This window comes from Nyctereutes procyonoides, unplaced genomic scaffold (assembly GCF_905146905.1).
Source record: "Nyctereutes procyonoides isolate TBG_1078 unplaced genomic scaffold, NYPRO_anot_genome, whole genome shotgun sequence".
NCBI classification, from domain to species: Eukaryota; Metazoa; Chordata; class Mammalia; order Carnivora; family Canidae; genus Nyctereutes; species Nyctereutes procyonoides.
The window spans coordinates 22,437,311-22,449,852 of NW_026575132.1; the positions used below are offsets into that span (position 1 = coordinate 22,437,311).

The 12,542-nt window shown below is 41.0% G+C and overlaps 1 long non-coding RNA gene across 2 annotated transcripts in view; it reads right to left on the reverse strand.

The window, feature by feature from the left end:
* Positions 1–9,190: 9,190 nt before the first annotated feature.
* The window catches only part of LOC129522718 (uncharacterized), an 81,815-nt gene continuing 78,463 nt past the window's right edge, over positions 9,191–12,542 (reverse strand). For both annotated transcript variants that reach the window (XR_008666962.1, XR_008666961.1), the window contains one exon: positions 9,191–10,123. This is a non-coding gene — a long non-coding RNA (uncharacterized LOC129522718). The remainder of the gene's footprint in view (positions 10,124–12,542) is intronic.

Below are 12,542 nucleotides of genomic sequence, written 5' to 3' on the forward strand. Positions count from 1 at the left end.
TACTTGCACCAACAGAAATAAATCTCAAAGACATTAAGCTAAGTGCAAGAAATCAGACTCAAAAGATTACTACTGTGTAATTCCAATTAGATGATATTCTGGAAAATGTGAAACTTTAGGGTCAGGAAACAAATCAGTAATTGACAAGGGTCAGGGCAGGGGAAGGGTTTGACTACACAGGGGCAGCTCAACAAAATTTTTGGTGTTGGGTATTTTTCTATATCTTAATTGTAATGCTGGTTCTATGACTATGCATTGGTCAGAACTTGCATAATAATACATAATACACCCCCCAGAAGCGAATTAAAATTAAACACACATACATACACACACCCACACACACAGCTCCTAAGGACTTGTTTAAAATGAAGAGACTGGCAGATTCACCCAGCAGGTCAGCATTCTGAATTTAGGTGAAAAGGTGGAAGTGGAAGAGTACTAGCAGACTTAAGAAATATGGTGACAGGTGGGGCCCAAGGAAAGGATTGTCAGAAGGGAATTGTCTGTGACACAATCTAGGCATGAGTACAATTATGAAAACTGGAAGCATTTCTTTACTTGACTCAGCTCCAGTTTATTAAAAAAAAAAAAATCACATCAGAATTCTGCATTGATTTCTGTCTCCGGAATAGAGGCATGGAAAGAATTTCCCATGTAATAAATGTGTGGAGACAGTGAGCAAAAACAAAATGTGCTTGGAACGGATTATAAGTGAACTTTTCATTTTCCACGGCATTTCCATACGGTTGTTCCATATGAAAATAATTTTTAATAAAAATATTATACAAACACAATATATTCACAGAAAGAGGCCAATAATTGATTTTTAAAAATCTGTTCTCCCCTTCCCTCACCCTAAGAGTAGTTCTACGAGTCACTGGAGAACAACTGGCATAGCTAATAAGAGGGGACAAGAAGGAAGTGGATTTCAGATGGCAACAGAATCTGGGAGTCCAGTCTGACTACTGTTGGCTGATTATTCAAAGCAGGTGAATAATTAAGCTTGAAAGGCAGCTTAGAGATCATCTAAGGATCCCTATTGTTTTATAGATGAAAAAGACTGGCCCAGAAATATGAAGTGAGTTGCCAGAAGTCTCAGAATTCTTAAATTGTATAATCTAGTCTTCTGCCTCCAAATCTAGTGTATTTTTTTTATTTTTTTATTTTTTCTACAAAACTACAATTTGCTGTTCTTTCCAAAGACAGAAGGACATACACCTAAATGTACAATTTAAACATTCTATGGCACAGTAGGGGAAAATATTTATATTTGGAAATTTTGTTAAAGTGGCAAAATACAATCCTTTCTATGTCCTTTTACTAATAACTATAATTTTGTAATTTTCAGAACTCAGCCAAATGAAAAAAAATCTATCATTTTAGTTCCCAGACAGCCTGTCTCTCTCTCTCTCTCCCACCTCCTGTAGGTGGAAAGTTATATCAGTAGAGAAACCAGGCCAGAGGTGTGGGCTCTGTGTCACATTTGCATATGAAAATATATAGCAGTTTGTTCATTTAAATGGGTTACTCCTTGGTTTGTTCCTAAAAAGGTTGCCCCCTGGCCTTAATCTCTCCTATTACCTATGCAACCAAATCTCAATTCTCTGTATGCAGTGATATATTCATTTACCAAAAAGAAAAAAAAAAATAAAGTGTATTGTCCCTGAAAAAAGGGGAGACAAGGTTCCAACAAATGGAGCAAGGGATTAAAGCCCTCTGAGATGGCCCTGGCCTGTGGATGCTGGCCCCCTGCCTTCAATTTGTGGTTCTTGAGAGACTGCTGAGCTACTGAAGGTGAAAGAGAGAAACAGAGAGACAGAGAAAGAGAGAGAGGGGGACAGAGAGACTCAGTCCAACTAAAAGATAATGGATTTTTTCACTTGGTTGAGAACCGAAAACTACAGTTATTAGTTATTGGACATCGTTCAGAGCAGTTTGCAATACATAATTTTGGTTCATTGACCAAATGAATGCATTGCTGGTCAATACAATTTTTCGTGTTGTTTATGGGCTTTTATAAATGTTCCTCATAGTCTTCAGAAATCTTCAAGAAACAAGAATATCATGAAAGGACCAGTCATGTAACAGTAAAATAATAGCATTATCTTTCCAGAATTATCCATTAACCATCCTTGAGCGAACACAGAAAAGTCAACTTGTTAGGTACTTACAAAAGATTGACATCAGAAAAAATTACATTCTTTTTTTCCCCTCCATCCTCCTAGCTCCATATATATGCATGTTACAAAATTACTGCTGAAACTCTATGAAATAACCAGTAATAATTTACAGTGATGGATGATGTTGTTTTATGAAATTAATCATCAATGGTAGATTTAATGGTGGAAGGGGAAGAACTGGAGATCAAGTTCTGAGATGTTCTTAAATATTTCTTTAATTTATACTGTCTGTCTTGCCACAGTAGGATTTAAACTCTACACAAACAGCATCCTTGACTGTCTTGTTCTCTGCCATTTTTCTCTAATTAATTGACCAATTAATCAATTAATAAGGCAGAAATCTTTGATCAAGGGAAATTTCAGGTATTTAGTAGGTCTGCATAAAAGATAAGTAAAAAATAGTTGGAAAGATTAACTAACATACTAAATGAAAAATAATTTTACTATTGTCATGTCAGGATAAGCATATTTGCTTTGGGATACATTGCACCCCATTTGCTTTAAGATACTAGCGACAGCTATCTAGGCCAATAATTTTAATACACATTACATCACTCCAAGTATTAGTAATTCTAAATATGAAATCTCATGACATTTTGACAGAAGGCCACCTACAAATGTGTCTGAATTATACATGCAAACAAACCTGAATTAATATCAAAGGCAAAGAAGATCTTTTTCTCAGAGGGCAAGAAGAGAATTCATACCAGTTTATCATTTAATACTTTGGCAAAGGTTTTTGCTGGAAGATTTTTAATGTTCTTTTCAGTATTCAATCAAACAACTGTCTGAAGAGGATGTTGTGATTTGAGTAATAATTTTCTCAAACACATTTACATCCTTAATTTCTTTTTGAACCGAGTCAATCAACATGCCATTTGGGATGCACCTGGAGGCAACTTGTTTGAGGTGTTTTTTTTTTTTCCGTCTTCTGGAAAGTGAAAACTGCGGAACATCCATTTGCACTTGAACTGCCTGTAAATACCTCCCCAAGTCCCTTAGCTGTATGCAGGAGAATAAAGGAAACAGCCACTTTCAGTCAGCGCTTTGTGAGTTCTGTATTTCACCGCCTGTAGAAGAGAATAGAGGATGCACTCCACTCTCTTTGGGGTCACTCTGGAATGGAGAGGAAGAGGTGGTTTTTTACACTTGCCAATGCCTTTCCTTTCTGTCTGTGGCGCCTCCTCTGACAGCCCTGCCTGCACCCAGAAGGGAGGGGAGGGGAGGGGACGGGAGGGGAGATGGTTGCCTGAACAGAGTTTGTCCTGGTTTTCCACTTAAGTGGTGAGTGAAAGGTGTGGTATGTATCACACTCTTTACGACTTATTAAGTGTTTACCCCCCAAGTCCTTCTTTCCAACTGTATTACCTCCCTCCCCCTTTACAGCGAGCATTCCTGGACCTTCAGCCAGGGTCTGCTAGCAACAGGCTGTATTCAAAGACTTTGAGCTCCAGTGGGGCGGTTTTGTTTTGTTTTGTTTAGTGATGTGGCCATAGTTTATTTTTTTATTTACCTTTTTAAAATTTATTTTTTTAAAGTAATCTCTACTTTATTTTTTTAATTAATTAATTTATTTATTTATGATAGTCAGAGAGAGAGAGAGAGAGAGAGAGAGAGAGGCAGAGACACAGGCAGAGGGAGAAGCAGGCTCCCTGCACCAGGAGCCCGACGTCGGATTCGATCCCGGGTCTCCAGGATCGCGCCCTGGGCCAAAGGCAGGCGCCAAACCGCTGCGCCACCCAGGGATCCCGCCTTTTTAAAATTTAAATTCAATTTTCTTTTTTTTTTTTTTTTTTTTTTTTTTAATGATGTTGAGTACTTTATTAATTGATTTTTATTGAAGTATAATTAACATACAGTGTTTTTTTTTTTGTTTTTTTTTTTTATAAATTAATTTTTATTGGTGTTCAATTTACCAACATACAGAATAACACCCAGTGCTCCTCCCGTCAAGTGTCCCCCTCCGTGCCCGTCACCCATTCACCCCCACCCCCCGCCCTCCTCCCCTTCCACCACCCCTAGTTCATTTCCCAGAGTTAGAAGTCTTTATGTTCTGTGTCCCTTTCTGATATCTCCCACACATTTCTTCTCCCTTCCCTTATATTCCCCTTCACTATTATTCATATTCCCCAAATAAGTGAGAACATACACTGTTTGTCCTTCTCCGATTGACTTACTTCACTCAGCATAATACCCTCCAGTTCCATCCACGTTGAAGCAAATGGTGGGTATTTGTTGTTTCTAATGGCTGAGTAATATTCCATTGTATACATAAACCACATCTTCTTTATCCATTCATCTTTCGATGGGCACCGAGGCTCCTTCCACAGTTTGGCTATTGTGGACATGGCTGCTAGAAACATCGGGGTGCAGGTGCCCCGGCGTTTCATTGCATCTGAATCTTCGGGGTAAATCCCTAACAGTGCAATTGCTGGGTCGTAGGGCAGGTCTATTTTTAATTCTTTGAGGAACCTCCACACAGTTTTCCAGAGTGGCTGCACCAGTTCACATTCCCACCAACAGTGTAAGAGGGTTCCCTTTTCTCCGCATCCTCTCCAACATTTGTTGTTTCCTGCCTTGTTAATTTTCCCCATTCTCACTGGTGTGAGGTGGTATCTCATTGTGGTTTTGATTTGTATTTCCCTGATGGCAAGTGATGCAGAGCATTTTCTCATGTGCATGTTGGCCATGTCTATGTCTTCCTCTGTGAGATTTCTCTTCATGTCTTTTGCCCATTTCATGATTGGATTGTTTGTTTCTTTGGTGTTGAGTTTAATAAGTTCTTTATAGATTTTGGAAACTAGCCCTTTATCTGATATGTTATTTGCAAATATCTTCTCCCATTCTGTAGGTTGTCTTTGAGTTTTGTTGACTGTATCCTTTGCTGTGCAAAAGCTTCTTATCTTGATGAAGTCCCAATAGTTCATTTTTGCTTTTGTTTCTTTTGTTTTCGTGGATGTATCTTGCAAGAAGTTACTGTGGCCAAGTTCAAAAAGGGTGTTGCCTGTGTTCTCCTCTAGGATTTTGATGGAGTCTTGTCTCACATTTAAATCTTTCATCCATTTTGAGTTTATCTTTGTGTATGGTGCAAGAGAGTGGTCTAGTTTCATTCTTCTGCATGTGGATGACCAATTTTCCCAGCACCATTTATTGAAGAGACTGTCTTTCTTCCAGTGGATCGTCTTTCCTCCTTTGTCGAATATTAGTTGACCATAAAGTTCAGGGTCCATTTCTGGATTCTCTATTCTGTTCCATTGGTCTATGTGTCTGTTTTTGTGCCAGTACCACACTGTCTTGATGACCACAGCTTTGTAGTACAACCTGAAATCTGGCATTGTGATGCCCCCAGCTATGGTTTTCTTTTTTAAAATTCCCCTGGCTATTCGGGGTCTTTTCTGATTCCACACAAATCTTAAAATAATTTGTTCTAAGTCTCTGAAAAAAGTCCATGGTATTTTGATAGGGATTGCATTGAACGTGTAAATTGCCCTGGGTAGCATTGACATTTTCACAATATTAATTCTGCCAATCCATGAGCATGGAATATTTTTCCATCTCTTTGTGTCTTCCTCAATTTCTTTCAGAAGTGTTCTATAGTTTTTAGGGTATAGATCCTTTACCTCTTTGGTTAGGTTTATTCCTAGGTATCTTATGCTTTTGGGTGCAATTGTAAATGGGATTGACTCCTTAATTTCTCTTTCTTCAGTCTCATTGTTAGTGTATAGGAATGCCATTGATTTCTGGGCATTGATTTTGTATCCTGCCACGCTACCAAATTGCTGTATGAGTTCTAGCAATCTTGGGGTGGAGGCTTTTGGGTTTTCTATGTAGAGTATCATGTCATCGGCGAAGAGGGAGAGTTTGACTTCTTCTTTGCCAATTTGAATGCCTTTAATGTCTTTTTGTTGTCTGATTGCTGAGGCTAGGACTTCCAATACTATGTTGAATAGCAGTGGTGAGAGTGGACATCCCTGTCTGGTTCCTGATCTTAGGGGAAAGGCTCCCAGTGCTTCCCCATTGAGAATGATATTTGCTGTGGGCTTTTCGTAGATGGCTTTTAAGATATCGAGGAAAGTTCCCTCTATCCCTACACTCTGAAGAGTTTTAATCAGGAATGGATGCTGTATTTTGTCAAATGCTTTCTCTGCATCTAATGAGAGGATCATATGGTTCTTGGTTTTTCTCTTGCTGATATGATGAATCACATTGATTGTTTTACGAGTGTTGAACCAGCCTTGCATCCCGGGGATAAATCCTACTTGGTCATGGTGAATAATTTTCTTAATGTGTTGTTGGATCCTATTGGCTAGTATCTTGTTGAGAATTTTTGCATCCATGTTCATCAGGGATATTGGTCTGTAATTCTCCTTTTTGGTGGGGTCTTTGTCTGGTTTTGGAATTAAGGTGATGCTGGCCTCATAGAATGAGTTTGGAAGTACTCCATCTCTTTCTATCTTTCCAAATAGCTTTAGTAGAATAGGTATGATTTCTTCTTTAAACGTTTGATAGAATTCCCCTGGGAAGCCATCTGGCCCTGGACTCTTGTGTCTTGGGAGGTTTTTGATGACTTCTTCAATTTCCTCCCTGGTTATTGGCCTGTTCAGGTTTTCTATTTCTTCCTGCTCCAGTTTTGGTAGTTTGTGGCTTTCCAGGAATGCGTCCATTTCTTCTAGATTGCCTAATTTATTGGCGTAGAGCTGTTCATAGTATGTTTTTAAAATCGTTTGTATTTCCTTGGTGTTGGTAGTGATCTCTCCTTTCTCATTCATGATTTTATTAATTTGAGTCTTCTCTCTCTTCTTTTTAATAAGGTTGGCTAATGGTTTATCTATCTTATTAATTCTTTCAAAGAACCAACTCCTGGTTCTATTGATCTGTTCCACAGTTCTTCTGGTCTCAATTTCGTTGAGTTCTGCTCGAATTTTAATTAACTCTCTTCTTCTGCTGGGCGTCGGGTCGATTTGCTGCTTCTTCTCTAGCTCCTTTATGTGTAAGGTTAGCTTTTGTATTTGAGTTCTTTCCAGTTTTTGAATGGATGCTTGTATTGCGATGTATTTCCCCCTCAGGACTGCTTTTGCTGCATCCCAAAGATTTTGAACAGTTGTATCTTCATTCTCATTAGTTTCCATGAATCTTTTTAATTCTTCCTTAATTTCCTGGTTGACCCTTTTATCTTTTAGCAGGATGGTCCTTAACCTCCACGTGTTTGAGGTCCTTCCAAACTTCTTCTTGTGATTGAGTTCTAATTTCAAGGCGTTATGGTCTGAGAATATGCAGGGGACGATCCCAATCTTTTGGTATCGGTTCAGACCCGATTTGTGACCCAGTATGTGGTCTATTCTGGAAAAAGTTCCATGTGCACTTGAGAAGAATGTGTATTCAGTTGAGTTTGGATGTAAAGTTCTGTAGATATCTGTGAAATCTATCTGGTCCAGTGTATCATTTAAAGCTCTCGTTTCTTTGGAGATGTTGTGTTTAGAAGACCTATCAAGGGTAGAGAGAGCTAGATTGAAGTCACCAAGTATAAGTGTATTATTATCTAAGTATTTCTTTACTTTGGTTAATAATTCGTTTAAGTATTTGGCAGCTCCCACATTCGGGGCATATATATTGAGGATTGTTAAGTCCTCTTGTTGGATAGATCCTTTAAGTATGATATAGTGTCCCTCTTCGTCTCTCACTACTGTCTTCGGAGTGAATTTTAGTTTATCTGATATAAGGATGGCTACCCCTGCTTTCTTTTGAGAACCATTTGAATGGTAAATGGTTCTCCAACCTTTTATTTTCAGGTTGTAGGTGTCCTTCTGTCTAAAATGAGTCTCTTGTAGACAGCAAATAGATGGGTCCTGCTTTTTTATCCAGTCTGAAACCCTGCGCCTTTTGATGGGGTCATTAAGCCCGTTCACGTTCAGAGTTACTATTGACAGATATGAGTTTAGTGTCATCATGATATCTATTTAGTCCTTGTTTTTGTGGATTGTTCCACTGAACTTCTTCTTAAAGGGGAATTTTAAGAGTCCCCCTTAAAATTTCTTGCAGAGCTGGTTTGGAGGTCACATATTCTTTCAGTTCCTGCCTGTCTTGGAAGCTCTTTATCTCTCCTTCCATTTTGAATGAGAGCCTTGCTGGATAAAGTATTCTTGGTTGCATGTTCTTCTCATTTAGGACCCTGAATATATCCTGCCAGCCCTTTCTGGCCTGCCAGGTCTCTGTGGAGAGGTCTGCTGTTACCCTAATATTCCTCCCCATGAAAGTCAGGGACTTCTTGTCTCTTGCTGCTTTAAGGATCTTCTCTTTATCTTTGGAATTTGCAAGCTTCACTATTAGATGTCGAGGTGTTGAACGGTTTTTATTGATTTTAGGGGGGGATCTCTCTATTTCCAGGATCTGAATGCCTGTTTCCCTTCCCAGATTGGGAAAGTTTTCAGCTAGGATTTGTTCAAATACATATTCTGGCCCTCTGTCCCTTTCGGCGCCCTCGGGAACCCCAATTAAACGTAGATTTTTCTTCCTTAGAGTGTCATTTATTTCCCTTAATCTGTCTTCATGGCTCTTTAATTGTTTATCTCTTTTTTCCTCAGTTTCCCTCTTTGCCATTAACTTGTCTTCTATGTCACTCACTCGTTCTTCCACCTCGTTAACCCTCGTCGTTAGGACTTCTAGTTTGGATTGCATCTCATTCAGTTGATTTTTAATTTCTGCCTGATTGGATCTAAATTCTGCAGTCATGAAGTCTCGTGAGTCCTTAATGCTTTTTTCTAGAGCCACCAGTAGCTGTATAATAGTGCTTCTGAATTGGCTTTCTGACATTGAATTGTAATCCAGATTTTGTAGCTCTGTGGGAGAGAGGGCTGTTTCTGATTCTTTCTTTTGAGGTGAGGTTTTCCTTCTAGTCATTTTGCTCAGTGCGGAGTGGCCAAAAACAAGTTGTATTGGGAGAATGAGAGAAAGAGAGAGAAGGAAAGAAAAGAGAAAAAGAAAAAGAAAAGAAAAGAAAAAGGAAAGAAGAGAAGAAAAAGGGAAAGAAAAAGAAAGAAAGGTGAAAAAAAAAAGGGGGTGGGGGAAGCAATCAGAAATCAAAAAGAAAAGAAAAAAGAAAAGAAAAAAAAAAAACACGGGGGAGTATTTCTGTAGACTTTAAGTCCCTTGACTTCCCCTGGAGCTGGTCCGTCCAGCTGGTCTTCTGGGGGAGGGGCCTGTTGCGCTGATTTTCAGGTGTTAGCACTTGGGGGAGCTGCTCTGCCCCTGCCTGCTCAGCGGCAGTTGCTATGGCAACTCTGGAAGCCTGGATTCAGTCTCCGCAGGAACTACGGGGCTCGGGGCTCTCGGCTCTCCGTCCGCAGGGCCTGGAGGCTCCGGGGCGGGGCCGCTGATCTGCTCAGCTCGGGGCAGGAGCGTCCTTGCTGTCCTGGGCCCTCCCGGCCTCTGCCTGTCCCAGGGGGAGGCCGGATCCTGGGCTGTGTCCCGGCGCCCTGTGCTCCCGGGCCTGTGTTGTTGGATTTGCGCTCCCGCCCCGCAGCTCCCTCCCTGGAGCCGCTCCCGAGCCCCTCCGAACTGCTCCGGTGCGTGCTGCAGCCCTTAGGGAGCTCGGAGCACTCTCCTGCGCTTGCAGGTGCCTGTTAGTGTCCCCGGAAGCCCGAGGGCATCCCCGCCCTCCTGGGTCCTGCTCCAACTCCCTGCGAGCCCCTTTCCGCCCGCCCGGGAAGGTTGGTGCAGCTCCTGCTCCTCCGGGACGGGGCTCTCCTGTCCTGGGGACACTCGCCCCGGCCTCAGCCCGGCTCCTCCGGGGCCCCTCCCCCTCGGAGGCCTTTTGTTTCTTTATTTCTTTTCCCCGTCTTCCTACCTTGATAGAAGCGTGAACTCCTCTCACTGTAGCATTCCAGCTGGTCTCTCTTTAAATCTCAGGCCGAATTCGTAGATTTTCAGGATGGTTTGAAGGTTATCTAGGGAATTTGGTGGGAACAGGTGATTTGGGGACCCTACTCCTCCGCCATCTTGCCCCTCCTCTAAATTCAATTTTCAACATATAGTATAACACCAGTGCTCATCTCATCAAGTGCCCTCTTCAAGGCCCACCACCCAGTCACCCCATTTCCCTACTCGCCCCTCTGCAACCCTTTGTTTCCCAGAGTCAGTAGTCTCTCATGGTTTGTCTCCCTCTCTAATTTTCCCCACTCAGTTCCCCTCCTTTCTTTCCCTTATTATCACTTTCACTATTTCTTATATTCCCTGTATGAATGTAAGGTGTCAGGATGGCTCAGGCAGGGTGTTCTTCGAGGAGAGAGGGAGGTGAGGGGGCAGGGAGAGGTGGGAATGAGAACAGACACAGTGCCTCAGCTACTGTGTTCATACAGGGGCACCTCGCTGAATGGGGAAAGGACAGGGCTTTGGCGAGGGAAAGAGGAGGGTATTTCAGGTCTACAGAGAACTAAACAGGTCTGCCGAGAACAAAAACAAAGATCAGGAAGAGAAATCTGACCACTGGCCCCAAACACTAGGGTTGAAATGTGGGATGGTAGTTACATTGTGACCACAGGAAACAGAAAATGACCACAAAGAAAAATGACCAGGCCTCAATGGAGAAGTTAAGCATTAAAGATGTTAAATCCTTGCTCAACAGAATAGGTCATGGAGTTCCAGGGCAGCAAGTTTCCTGGCCAGTTTTAAATAAAAGAGTGCCAATAAAAGCCCTCAGTGGCAACACATTTGGGACTCCTCTTGCTCCAGAGAGCTTTTGGTTTCTCTGTTCTCACCTTCACTTAATAAATTATCACTTCACCCTTCTGTGTCTGCAAGATTCATTCTTTGACTCCATGAGACAAGAACCCTGTAATGTCATCACTCATCATTTCATTCAAGAAGCTTTGCTATATGCACCATGCCCACCTTTCCATGCCCATCTCCCTCAGCCCACGGATACTATTTTCAAGTTCAGCCAGCTCAGAACAATCTCTCTCTCAGGAGGATGCTCTGCATTTATCTCATGCCTGTGCCTTTTTTCACACTTGTTCCCCCCCCACCACCACCCAGTCACACCCAATCTATCGCAGCCTCCTCCAATCCTATTCATTCTGCAAAAAGTCATTGCAAATCTACCCAAACCCTTTATTTCCGATCCCCTATCCAGATATAACAAGACGTCAACTGGATTATTTTTTACAGCTATGTGAGAAAATGCTTGGCTAAACTCCTTGAGACATAGGGCACAATCCCAAGAAACAAAATGATGGTTATCCTGTTCTTTCAAAGAAAGGAAAGAGAAAGATTTCTAGTAAGAGATGAGATAAAGGCCTTGCAGGGAAGCTGCCAGTGGAGATATCAGGTGGCTGCATAGCCACAGATATTTTAAGAATGGAGAAAACCAACTGAAGATTAAAGTTGCTTACATGGTGTGAGAGTTGGTTTTTATGGCAACTTGACTAAGTTCTGGTATCCCCGCTATTAACCAAACACTAGTCTAGGTGTTGCTGTGAAGGTATCTTGTAAATGTGGATAACATCTATAATCAGCTGACTTTAAATAAAGGAGATTACTTTTATTAGTGTGGTTGGGCTTTATCCAATCAGTTGAAGGCTTTAAGAACAAAAACAGGTTTCCTGGAAAAGAAATCCTGTCTCAAGATTGCAAAATTAAGTCCTGCCTGGGCTCCAGCCTGTGTGTGTGTGTGTGTGTGTGTGTGTATATACACACACACACAATGTATATACATATATATGCTATATTTATATATATATATAAATATATAAATATATTATATATAAATATATTACATACAAATACATATACTATATATATGTATATATATATAACATAGGGAACCTGAAAGAACTCTAGTTTAGAAAGTCTCCATCTCTTCTGGTTTTCTGTTAGGCCTCATTTATTCATGTTCTATATTTTGCTTCTGAATAAGCCAAAGAAGCTATGCTCCCACTTCAAGGAGAGAAAAAAGGAAGTTAATCATTCTCTGAGTCTTGTCATAGACCCTGATACCCAGTAACATCTAAGAAGAGATGGATCCCAAACACATTCCAGGACATTAGCTTTGAACAAACCCTAGCTGACACTAGCATCAATATCCCCTACCTACAGTGATTTATGGGTTGACACCTATTGTTCACCTGACACTCACCTTCAATCAGACTCTATACTGGATTCCTGAAGGAACACATACCCTGAGCCCCTTTCTAATATAAATCCCTAACTCAACACAATGATGATATGTATTCTCCTTTCCCATCCAAGTCTCCCAGACTCTCCATCTGCTATTCTTTACCTGTCACCCAAGTTATTCAGTAAACTCTGCTTTCACCTTCTCTGGCCCATGTTTGATTTCTAACCTGCATGAAGTCAAGGATCCTCTTG